Consider the following 17,571-nt stretch of genomic DNA (forward strand, 5'->3'; position numbering starts at 1 on the left):
TTTGCAGTGATCCACTTCAGAAAACAATTGAGGGCAGTTTGTAGCTGTTGCTCAATATACTGCATGTTTGATGATTGACATGAAATGTGAAAGTCATTGACATAGAGACCGTATGCAACAGTAAGAGGGAGTAGTTCAGTGATGGCATTAATCTTTATACTGAAAAATGTGTCACTCAAAACACAGCCCTGAAGAACTCCAAGTTCCTGTAGATAAAAACGGGAATGTGTTGAACCCACATGAACTTGGAATCACCTGTCCATTAAAAATTTTTTAATAAACATGGGTAAATGGCCAAGTAACCCATACACATGGAGGTCTCGCGAAATGCCATACCTCCATGTTGTGTCACAAGCCTTCTCAATATCAAAGAATATTGATACAAGATTTTGTCATTTGAGAAAAGCTTCTCTGATTAATGTTTCAGGTCGAATCAAGTGGTCCATGGTGGAGCACTGTCGTTAGGACACACACTAGGTGGGCGAGAGGAGGTTATTTTCTTCAAGGAACCAAACAAGAAGAGCTTTAACCATCCTCTCTAAGGTCTTACAGAGACATTTCATCAAAGCAATTGGATGGTAGTTTGAAGGAATCTTCGGATCCTTCCCAGGCTTAGAGAAAGATAGGAATATAGCTCAGTGCCAGGCATCAGGAAAACATTCTCCTGCCAGATCTGGTTGAAAACAATCAGAAAAACAGCAAGAGAAGCAGGAGAGAGATAGCACAGCATTTCATTGTGCACATCATCAGATCCAACCAAATGTACTGACAGACTGATGAAGAGCCAGTGTAAGAGGACAATTATAGTCACAGAGACAATCAGCTCAAAGGAAAGAAGTGATTACTCTGCCCAACTGGTGATAAAAGATATGTTGGTTGTGAACTTAATCCAAGAGTCCTTCTGGCTTTGACATATTACCCACCAAGCATGTGCATGGGCCTGTTGGAAAGTGATGCGATTCGAGAATGTGGGATACTTTTGAAAAGTATCCCACGTCCATTTTTGAGTCTTCTGTGCCATGTGGCAGGCAAGATTCCACCACAGATGATGATATTGTGAAAAACATGTCAAGGCTTTAGGAATACTTTGAGCAGCTTTCTGTACAATACAGTCAGTTATTGCTGTCACACAGTCGTCTATTGATGGCATACAGATGATGGCAGGATCAAGTTCTGTAAGAACAGTAGAAGAGAGCAAGTTTGCTTGATCCTTTTTCCATTGGTGCACATGGGTTGGGTGGCATTGACCACAGCCAGTCTCTCTCAAAATTGTAGAAAAATTATCACTGCTGCATGGGTTATTGTCAACCCTCCACGAAAAGTGGGAGAATAGTGAAGGGGAGTAAATGGAGAGATCAAAAGCAGTAAAGAACTGACTAGATGCATGAAAATAAGTATAAGAACCACTATTGAAGAGAGAAAAGTTGTGATCAGAGAGCATACACTCTACAGAGTGACCCTCCCATCAATATCAGCACTTCCTCAGAGGGACGATTTCCATTAAAGCCCCCCAGCATTAAAAATGGAGATGGCAACTGTTTAATGAGAGCATCAAGGTCTGATTGATCATAGGTCTCTCTAAGCAACAGGTAGAGAGAACAAACAGTGATGGTACGACACAAAGAAACACAAATGGCTACAGCCTCCAAGGGTGTGTTGAGTAACAAAGACAGGGTAAGCACATGCTGATCAACCAACAGTGCTACCCCTCCATGCACTTGTCCATCACACAGCCTGTCATTTCTGTACAAAGAAAACTGCTGAAAGGTGATTGTATCAGCAAGTTTCAGAAAGATTTCCTGCAAGGAAAGACATACAGGATGGTAGGAAGAAATAAGTGTTTTGATGTCACCCAGATTAGAATGTAAACTTCAACAGTTCCATTGTATCAAGGTGGCTACTTTTATTTATGTGTAGGCATATTGGGTGCAGACCATGTTTTATTTCTTTATTGTCTTTATTCGAGGGAGGTTTACCAACCTCAATGGATCCTACCCTGGGTTGATTGGGCAAGTCTTTGTTGTTAGAAGAGGATTCCAGTGACTTAGGGTGCAAACAAATGATCATTTTGCACCTTGGGAAAGGAGAAGAAAGTGTAACCAAAACCAAAGGAAGCAGATATTGGGGTTTGCTGAAATTAATGTCAGAGACAAAGATGGGTGTTGACATTGATTCATTAACTTTTAACCATGGATGTCAGAAGACTTTCTGTTTGTTTTGAAAATGATTCTTTTGGAGGTACAGAGATCTGTCTGCACTTCCACTGTAGTAGTGGAATGAAGTGCATCAACATAAGTCCAACATAAAGTGGTAGATAGCAATTTTCAAGCCTCAGGGCAAGTAATGTTTTGAATCGTCTTTAAACACTGTACCACCTTTTATTCCTTCCAACCATTTAGGGCAAGAATAAAAGTAAGATGGGTGAGAGCCATTGCAAGTGATGCAACAAGGGTCTGTTTCATACTCATAGACACCATAATCCTTGCCACTGCAATGAGCACATGTCAAGGAACCAAGACATGACGTCTCCGAGTGATCAAATGGCTGACACTGGAACTATCCGAGAGGGTTTGGAATGTATGGCCGTACCTTGCAGTTAAAATAACCTGCCTTGTTGATAGCAGGTGGATGCTGTGATGTAAATGTTAAAATGAGGACATTGATCGGCATCAAAATTCCATCTTTGGGAGTGGAGATACACCTTACTGAAGAAACTCCTTGTGGTGGGAGAAACCAGTGGGAATCTCTGACTCAGGATGTTCTTCAAATCCCTATCAACAATAACTTCTTGTTACGAATTCAGAGTTGAATGAGGCATAACCTCGATAGGTATATTGCCTTGGAATGTAAGAGGAATTCACTGTGCTCGAGATGTGGATATTTCTACCAATATGTCACAAGAGCGAATCCTTCTGACCAACTTTGGAGAGCCAGTGAGACCTTCTGGTCCCTTCTGAATGAAAAAGGGAGACATTTGCCCTAAAGGTTTGTCTGAAAGAAAATGATGATAATTGTTAAGTTCGTTCTTCAGCTGAAAGGAAGGTTAATAAAAGTTCATCCTTTTAATAGTTTACTATTACACCAATACACTATGGAAATTATTTCAAACTAAGCTTAGCATAAATTCCCACAGTATATTTCCACAATAGTCCATTGGTTTCTGAATTTATTGATGTTGAACTGGCCAGCAAACAATTGAGTCAATACAGAAGAGATGCAATTTATCTGATCATTGAATTTAATAATTCATTTTCTAAGATTGTCATTTTTTCATTATTTATTTCATTTGTATCTTTCTATACCTTTGACCTCTTCAATTTTGCCATAAGAGCCTTTCCATACTATTTCAAGATTATTGTTTTACTCTTTCTGTACATCTCCAGTAGTTTCATACGCTTTACTTTCAATTACATTTATTCTTATATTTAATTCTTCTTTAAGTGTTACGTTTTTGTTTGTTTTTTTCATTTTTCTGTTAAATGCCTGTTAAATTCATAACTCTTGATTCTGATTTATTTTTAATTTGTTATCGGTTTACTTTTTGTTTAATCATCTCCAGTAATATTCTTGCTTCTTGGTCTAGCTGTCATACCAACTTCTTGAAACGGAGTTATGTGTTGTTTTCATCATGTGGACTCGTGATGATTCGTAATCTTTCGATCGTTATATTACCGAAAGTTCTAGAAAATGAAGGACTAATCTAAATAGCGTGCCCTCAAGCTAGTACCTAAATTCAAACGTCTGAAATGTAACTTACAACAATATGCCAGTTATCGTGTCAATAATTTGCATCGAAATAATCAGCCAGGAATGTTAGAAATTTGAAGTCTTCCTATCACTGAAATTGGATAGGTCATATTTCTGAAACTTGTTAACTTTTAATCCATCAAATTAAAATATTATTGGTAATTATGTTTAAAACATAGTTTAATGTCACATTCAGAGATTGATCATTTGCTTGTAAATTTTCTGTTTGCTTTCCGTTACCCTTTCAGTTTTAACTTTAAGAAAACCCTCATATTTGTAGCAATTTTTTAGTCGTTATTAAACTTCTGTCTTTACATATGATTACTCGCCCTATTAATTTATTCACACTGTAGTTTGAATGTCAGATCTGCACAATGTGATGAAACCCAACTTCTTAAACACAGCGTATCGGTCGGACGTCCTTACATATTTGAAGTTTCTCTTAATCTCTGGATATTTCCCCTCCGTTTTTGGTTTGTAATCAAATTAGTTCTTGTTTTTCTCAAACTTGTTAGAAATCGCAAAACTGGAGTAGCATTTGAAATTCTAACGAAACTTATAATGTTCATAAGCAGTGTTATGAGTTAAGATGTTCAGTCGTGGATACATTTTACAGGGATAAATTTGTTCGGTGGAAATACACTGAAATGTTAAAAATTGTTCCCAAGACATAAAAATGTATTTCAAGACGACGCTTGGAAAAACGAAGAGCAGACGATTATTAGAAGTTCAGAATACAACTGTGGTAACTCATGCAACAGCGGAAGCGAATTACGTATAGATACTATTACGATAAAATAGTGAAAAATAGCTCGGTTTATCAAATGAATTCTAAAACAATTGAATTGGACTAATTGAACCTTTGATAACAAGAAGAGAACTGTGTAGTATTTAAGATACCACTATGATCTCAATCGTGTAAATAATTTTTACATTTGTTTCAAATATGTATATTCTTCCAAAAACAAGTGGGGTGAATGCTATTCATTTAATGTTGAATTTATCGCCAACAAGCCACAGAACTACTATAGAAGAATCTTTAGCCTAACACACCCATTATTTACATTACTATATATACCACTAAAAGTAATTTCTGACATAATATATTATATAATATTCATCACTTGTAATTTATAATTAGTCAAAACACCAAGGCCTGTGCAGTTTATTAAGGTAAACAATTTATCTTGTCATGCAATTGGTTGCCTACTCACAACTAAGAATATTTTAAAGATGAAAAAATTTTAAACATTTATATCCGTTATTTACGAGCTGAAGAACATCTAACATTTTCTTCCTAGACACAAAAGTTGATTACAAAGTAATTGGTATTACTCAAGAAATAAGTTATAGTACTGAGTTTAGTAAGACCAAAGTATGAAAATTTTTGAAATATTTTAAACAAATTGTCTTTCACTAATTTCTTTATTTGAAAATTCATCTGGCTTCTTCTTGTGGAGTATGTTGAATTTTTAAATACATAGAAGGGTCGGGTGCACAAGACCTATTACTTAAATGTTAGGCAGGTAACTACCTCATTCTTCTGTAATGTTTCTTCCATAGCCCCCAATGAGGATCCAACTCACAACCGCTGGTTTACAAGACCAGTGCTCTAACCACTGAGCTATGGAGGCCAGGTTTATTTCAAAAGCCTATTTTGATTTGTTTTGAATTTCGCACAAAGCTACACGAGAGCTATCTGCGCTAGCCGTCATCACTACCCACCACCAACTCTTAAGCTACTCTTTGACCAACGAATAATGGAATTGACCATCACGTTATAACGCCCCCACGGCTGAAAAGGTGAGCACGTTTGGTGCGACGGGGATTCGAAACCGCGACCCTCAGATTACGAGTTGAACGCTTTAACCCACCTGGCCATGCCGGGCCCAAAAGCCTGGAGCGTAACATAAACACAGTTTGATATGATACATCCATTTATTACTTTGCATTATAGTTTCACAGCTCACGTAATAATTGGCTAAGAACAATAGAAATGTTAGGACACGAGCTAGTTTTATTATAAATTGCGTTATTAAAATAAAGATCATAAGTTTTGAGGGGGAAGTCATGTGAGCAAGATTTTTATATATGTATAGCTTTGTTTTAATCTATTACAAAAACAAATTTATATTGTTAGTAGTGATTGATGTTATTGTAATGGCTGTAAGTTAAAACCTTTTTATTTATATAATGACAGATTTATCCCCTTATTTAATTCGTGTATTTTGTAGGTTCATAGCAATTAAAAGTTGAGTATATTTCATTAACACGATTTTGGAGTCTCGTCGCTGTTACAATCCATACTGTTACACTTGGTTATGCTGTGTCTGAGAACTGTGCAGCTTGATGGACATGCATTCAACGTAGTTTCCACTGAAAAATGTCCCATGTATGCTTTCCATAAGCTATATAGTCTATGATAATGGTAGTTTTCACCTGCTCGTTTCAATATTTCAGTTACATAGAAATCTATAAACACTGCATCCAATGACTTGACTGTGTGTATGTATACTCATGTTGAATAGCTTGAATACACATTATACTCTCCATCCCCACTTGATGTATGCAATTACTAAACATAAAGTGTGAATAGAAGTTTTATCTTAAGAGAAGCCATATCCTGTTAGCCTTTTTATGTAAAAAGCCAATATTTCTGTATGGTATAAAAGATACAACACCTGGCTAGGTACCATTTATAAAGTTTTCTATGATTACTATTCTTTTCCATGACCGTGTCATGAAAGCAGTGTATGCACACGTGATATGTATCGCTTTTTCAGATGAAGATAATTCTTTATTATGTTGTATATTGTTCCTTGGGCACATGGACAATTTTTTTCACTGGCTATATATTCATGCATTCTGATTGGTTACAAGATTCCTCACTTTACTTACTGTGGTTTGAGCATGACTTGTTGCACGTCTTTATCTGGATGTTCTTGGCACCTCAAATTATCCATATTCATTTACTTCCTACGCTAATTAAGTATGAGGGATAATCTAAGTCCCCAGTCTGTTTGTTTTGAATTTCACACAAAGCTATATGAGGGTTATCTACACTAGCTGTCCCTAATTTAGTGTAAGATTACAGGGAAGGCAGCTAGTTATCACCATGCACTGCCAACTCTTAGGCTACTCTTTTACCAACAAATTGTAGGATTGACCATCACATTATAATGCTCCTATTCCTGAAAGAGTAAGAATGTAAGTAAGTAAGGGATTCAAACTAATGACCTTCAGATTGCATGTCAATCACCCTATCCACCTGGCCATGCCAGGTCTAGTCCTCACTCTGAACATATCATTATGATCTAAGTCTATGAATAAATGTGAGGGTCTATAACATGTGATTCATAACAGTTATCAATTTTCAATAGCATAATACTCTCTATGAAAGCCTTTATATCTCTGCACTATAATTAAAAATATATATCTTAAATCAATCTAACTATAGGATTTTATTATTTTTTTTCTTAAAATTGCTATTGTTAAACAGAATATAAAATTATGCCAAATATTGTTGGTAAGATTTTTTTTGTTTTATGAGAATTTGAATGGTGTGTTCATTTAGATTCTCATTTGAAGACTACTATTTTTGTAGAATGACACATTTGGTTCAGATTTCAGTTTAATGTACATGTTACTAGTTATTTTCTCTTTTTGATTAGGACTTCAGAGTCATAAGATGAGGATTCATTATTCCTTTTTTTTTTTTCAGTGACAGCAGACTCATTTACCATGATAGTCTCATTGCCATCTTATAATTATTGATAACAAACACAATGTAAACCTACTGCTGCTTTTATCCAGTCATACATCTTCAAATGAAAAACAAGTCACCATTTACTGTGCTTTACATACACAGTCAATCTTCCTTTTTATTAGTGTGTTTCATTCACAGGTTTCCATATCTACTACTTTTGTTATTTTACGTCTGCTCTCTGGGACTCAAGAGTTAAACATTTACAACCCCGGTTACATAATAATAAAAAACGATATCTGTGTAGCAACAGAAAAACAATGGATTCTTAACATTTCTATTTTCCTTCCTACCTTACTCATAACTTCTTATAATTTAATACTGTAAATATTTAATCTCTGTCGTATCACAATATCATAATTCTTGTTATTAATACATAAACATCCATTTGTAAGTCTTTGTTTCTTTTAGTAAAAAATACTTTTTGCATAGCACCTTCATATCTATTCTTTTCCATATTATTTTCAAAGCTTTTGGTTTCTTTCACACTGCTTTTTAAAACAATGTCCACGAGTTTATAAACCATTCAATGTATTATGTATTACAGTAGTTCCCTCATTGATTACAATGTTTAATGTAATTGACAGATGAGTGTTAGATATCCAGATTCTTTTATTACCTAGGTTTCCTATGTGTAGAGAATCTATAAACAGTGTATCTTCACATGGTTGATAATAAAATGCAACTTTCTAGGATTAGGTTTTTATCTTTGCCTTGGTTCTTCAAGAGCCCCTGAAGCTAAAAGGACTAAGCTGATGCCAGGAAGTACTTAAGCCTATTTTTATAAAAAGGTTGGAGAAATACAAGTTGAATACCTTTAGCAACAGTGACATAATGAACATTTTCTGATTACAAGTACATAGCACATACATAGATATATATATTTATTTATTTAAACACATGGAGAAGTACAAAATAAAAATGACAAACTATGAAAGGGCAAACAAATTCAGCATCACATCCTGTGAATGACAATAAACCTTAAAGTATTCAGTAAAAAACACACAAATAAGAGAAATAATGACAGTTAAAAAATATAATATCAGAAAAATCTGTGGTGATGGTGCCCAAAAGGCACTGAAGATATCTCATTTTTCCAAATACCTTATTAAGTCTACAATGTCCCAGGTTTTGACTACCATTCACCATCTGCTAACTGTGGGCATGCTAATGAACCTTCCAAAGTAATTACCATTCATTTAAAAATTCCAAAAGTTGCACTACATACTCTTTTATGGACACAGTATGCTGAAATGCAATAAATACTTAAACATTCTACAAGAAACAATAATTACTATTTCTTTATTAACAGTATACTAAAATACATTTAACTGATTTTTTTAGTTTTAGATCAGGTTTTGTAAAATGATATTACATAACTAAAATATGGTTTTTAATTATGCTTTTAATAATAATACTTTAGCATTAGAAGAATTATAAACACTGCATTCTTTATCTAGTCCCTTAGGGATTTCAAAGGATTAGAAGAGTGTGTAATAATAGTGTTCCAACCAACCATGCTTGCTTTGTTTTGAATTTCATGCAAAGCTAATCAGGAGCAATCTGCTCTAGTTGTCTCTAATTTAGTAGTGGTAGACCAGATGGAAGGTACTTACTCAACATCTCCCACTGCCAATACCCTTTTAACAACAAGCAGTGGGATTAAGTGTAACATTATAACAACCCCACAGCTGAAAGGACCAGCTGAGATACAGTGGTCAGAATAGTATTTACAGGTCATTTGTTATAATGTGTATGACTTTTACAACTTTTTAGATAATTATATTTGTCATAAGATAATAGTATGCGACCTATATTATATATTTACACACTACAACTCTTAATATAGCCCCTTATGAATTTTCAAGGATTAGAAGAGTGTATAATAAAAATAATATTCAAACTACACTATATTTTTATATCACTTGCAAATGATACATTTCACTGAATCCAGCAATCTAACAATGTTTTATTACAAGTGTAATTAATTATAATCATGCTTCCCTTATTTGTAAACAACAAATAAGAATATAAGTTTACTTAACATCAATATTAAAAACCTCTTTTTGTGATTTTAATAACTATTGTGTTGTTAATAATAACAAAAATAAATTGAGATACCAAAACAAGACCAATTATTCTACCAATATTGCCAATCTTCATTTGTTAGGCATCATACTAACCTGAATATTTTAAATTCACATTGTGTTATCCTCATGGTTTTGTTTCTGTAAATAATTTAAATTTAATGCAAAAACTTCTGCCAGTTTATCTACAAGATAAATAAATGCTCTGCATCAATCAACTGCTCATTATCTGGACTTAGACAAACAATAAAGTACAAAGTAGTTTTGATAAAAAATCACATATAATATTTGGTCTTCTGTCACTCATCAGTTAAAAGGGTGGAAACTATACTTTAATGTGTGTGCACTTTCTTATAGCAAAACCACATTTGGCTGTCTACTGTGTCAACTGAGGGGAATTGAACCCTTGATTTTAGCATTGTAAATCCAAAGACTTACTGTTTCCTACCAGTTTGCTATACTTCAATTTGTAATAATAATTGTTTTTCCTTTGAGAACGTTTCTCTTTCAATTCATAGACTTATTATAATGGATTTCAATATAAACATATTTTAAGTTATATAAACTCTTCATAATGATATAACAGTTTATGAAATATACAGTTTTCTAGTCACATTTCTTTGGACTATTTTAAATGGTATATTTTTTACAGAGGCATTCCAAGTCTAAAACATTATCACTCGTTTTTATCCTATTAAATAATCATAAAACCATGAAATCAAAAGTCATGAATGGATAGACAAACATCACATGACTATGCTAATCCCAGTTTGCCTGACTTGTGTTTAATATAGTTAATTCTTTTGTAACTTGAACTAATTTGGTAACTTTGAAGAATCATGTTTAAGTGATTATATTCTATTTTATTGTAACAGCAGAGTAACATAGTTTTATTTCTTTTCAATATTTGCAATATAATTATATAAGTTTGAGAAATATAAGGTATTTATTATGAGTGGTTGTTGGGTGAATGCATTGCACTTCAACTGTATTCTATATAAGAAAGTTAAATGGTGCTAATTCTTGCAATTCTAAAATAAAAGGTTCCTACCAAGGAGAGGTTACACACAGTTGGCCATGGACAGTGAATTGTTAAAACCTATGACACTGAGTGCTTAAACAGTGAGGCTTTACCCCTTATCCAGCTGCTTCTTATATTAAGTTTCTCACCTGTATTTAAAAGATAACTGGAAAGATGAGATATTCCCAATGTTTCTTGAGTACTATTATAACAGTTATATTTTTCTGGAGTTAGAAATTTTGCAGTGTTCTGCTACTGGTATCATTTCTTTGATATGATAAATTTTAATGACCATTGTCAAGCCAAGTATGTATATTCAATTACCCTTAATCTATTAGGTAAATCTATGAACCCATTTCTTAATTTGAATTTTTTTTAAATAATATACTACATGTGAAAAAAATTAAATGTACCATTATTGAACTGCTATCACATATTCATTTCCTAGCATTAAATTACATGTATCTCACCATAAACAGTTCCCATAATTTATCAAGTTAGTGAACTATACAAATGTTATAATGAAATAAATGTTCTCATCTTTTGACTCGATTTAAAAGAAAAAAAAATGTTATAAATACAATCAGCAAATACAGGCAGACCCTACCAAGTCCTACTAGTTACACAGAACTCACAGTTATCAACCACAACTCAGAACAGAGAACTTTCTTGGCTCATGGTTTCACCCTTGAAACCACCACCATGAAAGGTAGATAGGATCAAAAAGGTTAGTAGCCAAGATTCAATAGACAAAATAAAAAAATGAAAGAGACATAGAACTTTCAACAGATGTACTCTTACAACTATAAACAATTGAAAATTGAATATATGTGAAGAATTGTAGAAAATGCTTTTACAATTTTGTTTTAAAAAACGTATAACCTTAAACTTGGCAGTTATAAAAATTATAATAAAATAACACTTCCTTGAGTTTTAAAAATATAAGACAAACACCATTCCATTTGCAATGGAATTGTTATTATTGATGAGGTATATAGTAAGACACTCACTTCATCAGCTTGGTCAGGAGGCTATAGGTTATCTCTTCTAAAGATACTGACTGTTCAACTGTAGATTTGTTTTTACAATTTTTTTTGAAATTATGATGATGTTCCACATATTAATACTGAAGACCATATTTCCCATAAAGACCATGCTTTATTTGCCACTTAACAATTGCTCATCTCAATGTTTCCATTATATAAGGCTTCTTTGTTTAACAGCCATTTCAACTGGTGTTCCATTTTCCTCACACAGCCTTTCATAAATTGACAAACAGCTTTAGTCTGTGTCATCCACTCATGTAATTAGATTTAAAAAAAAAAGTCACAAAAATCCATTGTAATTGTATCAGTGGGATATAATAGATATGTAGTCAAATGGAATCATTATGCTTCCATCTTCTTCTGCTGTCTTTCTTAATAACACAGATACGGGTTTTCATGGTATGGCTGGAAGTTTGTGAATTTTCATTATTATCCTGCTAACACTCCCAGTACAGGGATATGTCTATGTTTATTGCATCAGTGTTATTGAATTGGAGTATTCTCTTTTGAGTAACTACAGCCTTCATTTTGTAACGTGGGAGTTCATTCTGATTGACTTACATTTAGGTTTTAAGCTCATTGTTCCAGAGTGTAAGTCTTCCTACGAGGCTGGCATGGCCAGGTGGGTTAAGGCGTTCAACTCATAATCTGAGGGTCGCATGTTCAAATCCCGGTCGCACCAAACATGCTTGTCCTTTCAGTCGTGGGAGCATTATAGTGTGATGGTCAATCCCACTATTCACTGGTAAAAGAGTAGCCCAAGAGTTGGCAGTGGGTGGTGATGACTAGCTGCCTTCCTTCTAATCTTACACTGCAAAATTAGGGACGGCTAGCGCAGATAGTCCTCGTGTAGCTTTGCGCGAAATTCAAAAACAACAAAACAGCAAGTCTTCCTACAACTGTGACTCGTGTAATTAGCTCTCTTCTTGTATCATTAAAGCTCTGCAAGCATCATGATGAACATGGAATAGTAGTTTATTTAAAATCATCTGGCCCTAAATCTATTTTAAATCTCATCTGAGATAACTTCTCTTCCGCCACAGCCCGGCATGGCCAAGCGCGTTCAGGCGTGCGACTCGTAATTTGAGGGTCGCGGGTTCGCATCCCCGTCGCGCCAAACATGCTCGCCCTTTCAGCCGTGGGGGCGTTATAATGTTACAATCAATCCCACTATTCGTTGGTAAAAGAGTAGCCCAAGAGTTGGCGGTGGGTGGTGATGACTAGCTGCCTTCCCTCTAGTCTTACACTGCAAAATTAGGGACGGCTAGCACAGATAGCCCTCGAGTAGCTTTGTGCGAAATTCAAAAACAAACAAACAAACTCTTCCGCCATCAATAAAGTTTTACAGATAACTTACAAAATACAAAAGTGTACATTACTTCTATATGTGAAACAAATATCTACCGCTTTACGCAACTATGCACGCATGTATGATAATAAGAACCTGCGCGCACATGTACCAATTTACATGTTTGCGTGTGCCTCTGCAAAAATAAGTACCTGCACTCACATGTACATATTTACACACCTGTGTGAGCCGATTCAAACATAAATACCTACGCTCGCATCTACAAATTCACGCAACTGAGCGCGTATCAAGCAATTTACGCTACCACGTGCGCATAATCAGAGAAGTACCTGCACACGCATCTACCAAATTACGCACGTAATTATCTGTTAACTCATTTCCAAGTACATGTACGAAAATAAGTACCTTAACACGCATTTACGAAATTACGCACCTGCGCGCGCATGTAAAAAATAAACACATGAATGCGCATTTAGCAGTTTACTCATTTGAGCTGTGCATGTACTAAAATAAACATCTGAGTGCATGTGTAAAAATAAGTACGTGCGCACATGTAGAAAAGTAAGTACTTGCACGCGCATGTACCAATTGAAGTAACTGTGTACGCATGTACGGAAATAAGCACCTGAGCACGCATGTGCAAATTTACTCACCTACGTGCGCCATTACCAATTTCTGAACTTGCAAGCTCATTGGCAAAAATAAGGACCTGTGCTTTCACACATGAAAAAAACATCTATGCACGTATCAGCAAAATGAGCATCTGCGCACATTTGCGAAAAGAAGTACCTCGTACGCATTTAACAATTAACGCACCTACGCACGCAAGTGCAAAAAAGCACTATAGTGCGCAATTACAAAATCATCACCTACGTGCGCGTGTACCAATTTATGCACGTGCACTCCATGTAGAAAAATAAACACCAGCGTGCTCATCTACAAAATCAATACTTTATTGCTCATGTGCAAAAATAAGCACCTGTGCACGCGTATACCAATATACTAATTTCTTACAAATGTAATAAAATAAGAACCTGCATGCACGCATACCAATTTACAAACTTTGCATGCATTTATGAAAATAAGTGACTACGCATGCACATAAAAAACAACAACTGTGTGTGCATCTACCAATTTACGTACCTGCGAGTACATGCACCAATTTACATACCTGCGAACGCCTATGCAAAAATAAATATCTGCACGCATACGTACCAATTTACGCAGCTGCGTGCGTATCAAGCAATTTACGCAACTGTGCACGCATGTACGGTAATAAGAGCCTGCAAATGCATTTACCAGTTTATGAACTTGTGCGCCTAAGTTACAAAAAGCACTTGCCCGCACATCTACCGATTTATGTACCTGCATACACATGTACCAGTTTACATACCTGCGTGCGCCTATTCAAAAATAAATACCTACGCGCACATGAACCAATTTAGGTAATTGAGCGCGAATCAAGCTATTTACGCAACTACGCAAGCATAATCACAAATATGCACCTGCATGCATCTGCTAAAATAATCATTTGAGCACGCATATACTAATTTACGCACCTACGTGAAAGCACCAAAATAACCACATGTGTGCGCATGTACAAAATCAACACCTCGCGGACATGTACTGATTTACGCACCTGCGTACCCATTTCCGAAAATAAGAACCTCCACGAACAACTATAAAATCAAGACCGGCAAGCTCATGTACCAGTTTACATACCTTCGCACGCCAATGCAAAAATAGATACCTGCATGGGCATGAACCAATTTACGCGACTACACGCGCATGTACGAAAATAAGTATTTGTGCGAGTAACTATAAAATCAATACTTGCGAGCGTATGTGCCAATTTACGCACCTACACGCGCAATTACCAATTTATGAACCTGTGCACACATATGCAAAAATAGGGATATAAGCGTGCATGTACGAAAAACGCACCTACACGCCTATTTACAAAATGAACACCTGCGTACATGTGAAAAAGAACTTTTGTGCGCACCTAATAATTAACGCATCAACGCGTGCAAGTTCAAAAAAGCACCATAGTGCTCACCACAAAATCACCATCTGAGCGTGTACCTATTAACGCACGTAGGCGCTCATTTACGAAAATAAGCACCTATGCTCGCATCTACAAAAGTAAGCACCTGCACGCGCATCTACCAGTTTACTCATTTGCACCTGCATGTACTAAAATAAATAGCTAGGCGCGCATTTATCAATTTATTCACCTGCGCGAGCATTTGCAACAGCACGCACCTGCGCGCGTATTTACCGATATATACGTACCTGTGTGCACATGTGCCAATTTACATACCTTCGCGCGCATATGCAAAAATAAATACCTGTGTGCGCATCTACCAATTTACAGATCTTCATTCATGTTTTAAAATAATCATTTGAGCGCGCATGTACTAATTTACGCACCTGCACACAAGTACCAAAATAAGCACATGCGCGCGCCTGTACAAAATCAACAAGTCAGCGCCCATGTACCAATTTACGCACTTGCGTGCGCAATTCAAAAAATAATCACTTACACGAGAAACTATAAAATCAACACCTGCGCTCGCATCTACTAATTTACGCACCTGCTTTCGGAACCACAAAATCACTACCTGCACGATCGTTTACAAATTTACGCAGGTGCGCGCATGTATGAAAATGAGCACCTCCGCACGCATCTGCCATCTCACGCACCTGCGAGCGCATCCATAAAATCAACACCTGCGCACTCATTTACAAAAATAAGCACCTATGTGAATATCTCAAAAATTCAATACCTAGGAGCGCATCTACCAATTTACTAACTTCGTGCACATATACGAAGAGAAGTACCTGCGCGCGCATCTACTAAATTACAGATCTGTGGCGTATATGCTAAAATAACCATTTGAGCTTGCATGTACCAGTTTACGCACCTGTGCACGCAAGTACTAAAATATGCACATGCGCGTGCATATATAAAATCAACACGTGCATGTGCATGTATACGAAAATAAGCACCTGTGCAATCAACTATAAAATCAACACCTGCGAGTGCATGTACCAATTTTATCACCTGCGTGTCCATGTACGAAAATGAGCATCTCCGCGCGCATCTGCCAGTTTACTCACCTGCAAGCGCATGTGCAGAAATAAGCATCTGGAGGTACGGTCTATAAAACGATGAGTAATTTTTTTACTGTTTTCTTCATGGCGTGGGCAGGTGGGTTAAGGCGTTTAATTCTTAATCTGAAGGTCACGGGTTCGAATCGTTGTCGTACCAAACAAACACACTCACTCACAACTCTTTTATGAACAACTAGTGGGATTGACCGTCACATTATAACGCCCTCACAATTGTTTGGTGTGATGGGTATTCAAACCCGTACTTGGTATATGTGCAAACTTTTATGTTTCTTGCTCTCTCTTTTGGGAGTCATGGCGGTCACACACAAGTATGACCTTTTATTGAATTGTTAACTATTCGATTCACAATGGAAAATAATAAAATTAGTATTATTGACAAATACAGTAGCATTTGCTATTCAAAGTAAAATTTTCTTTCTCGGTTTCTTTCTTTGTTATGTATTTTTTATGAAATAACTTTAAAATGCTGTTAAAATCTAAACATACACTATTGTTATTTTCATGTAAGATTACTGTTATTATTCAAGTGAAAAACTTATAAATACATACAAAATAAGCATTAACAATTTGTTGCTTTCTGTTTATTTTCTTGGAAAGAAAGTACGTGATGCTGGGTATAACAGATTTTGAATTAATTGTAGATTGTTATATATTTTCTAACACTGAGATATTTTATGTGCACAGTAAACTGTTAAGTGATTTACCAGTATATGGGTCACAATCTTTAAATTTGTTATCATTACTTTGTCATCAGTACATATGACTCCTGAGTAATGGACAGAAAAATATTTTTAATCATCTGATAACTGAACGTGAAAAAATTTATATGAAAAGATATCCAGGACGTTTGGATTTGTTGTACTGTCAGGCCATTGGTAGGAAATTTATAACAAAATATAAGTGCTTGCCATATGAAGATGGATAAAAATCATGGGTTACTATGATAAAAATTAATTTGTTTATTACTCAAAAAATTAGTCAGCAAGAAAATGACATGCTTGAAATATGAGTTTTCTCATGACTATAGAGAAGTGGTAAAAGTTGTTGCTTTCTTTTTTGTTATTACCATTTCAATAATGGTAAAAATTACACATCTTACTACTGTGATATTATCTTGATTTGAAATTAATTTATCCCATCATAATACAGTAAACATGTCTATCTTTATTTGCCATTAGAGTTTCTGTTTTTGTAAATTAAATCAAAGAATGGGAACTACAAGGTGGGGGAAAGTATGAAAAACATTCCCAGAGGCCCCTTTAGCTTCCTCAAACTAAAATGTTTCAGAGTTTGACAAGTTGGAAGGAAGCCTGGTCTTTCCCCTTTTCCATTAAATGAGGGGGTCTAAGATAAACATGTAGAGCAACTAAATAGAAAATGGATTGGTGGACAATCTAAATCACATATTCTGTGATCACGAGAAAAACCCACTTGTAGAGAATTATATATTTAAAAACGGC

General features: G+C 35.4%; 1 protein-coding gene and 1 non-coding gene across 10 annotated transcripts in view; both read right to left on the reverse strand.

The window, feature by feature from the left end:
* The window catches only part of LOC143249025 (serine/threonine-protein kinase atr-like), a 37,364-nt gene extending 24,819 nt beyond the window's left edge, over positions 1 to 12,545 (reverse strand). For 5 of the 9 annotated variants that reach the window (XR_013027370.1, XR_013027371.1, XM_076498219.1 and 2 more), the window contains exon 1: positions 11,629 to 12,544. The gene's annotated coding sequence lies outside the window, so the exon portion shown is untranslated. Of the gene's footprint in view, positions 1 to 11,628 lie in introns of all 9 variants that reach the window. The other 4 variants (XR_013027372.1, XR_013027373.1, XM_076498221.1 and 1 more) reach the window with 3 other exon arrangements.
* TRNAT-UGU (transfer RNA threonine (anticodon UGU)) lies at positions 5,309 to 5,381 on the reverse strand. The gene has a single exon. It is a non-coding gene; the product is annotated as a tRNA-Thr (tRNA).
* Positions 12,546 to 17,571: the final 5,026 nt, after the last annotated feature.

Source organism: Tachypleus tridentatus, chromosome 4, assembly GCF_004210375.1.
Source record: "Tachypleus tridentatus isolate NWPU-2018 chromosome 4, ASM421037v1, whole genome shotgun sequence".
Classification (NCBI taxonomy): domain Eukaryota; kingdom Metazoa; phylum Arthropoda; class Merostomata; order Xiphosura; family Limulidae; genus Tachypleus; species Tachypleus tridentatus.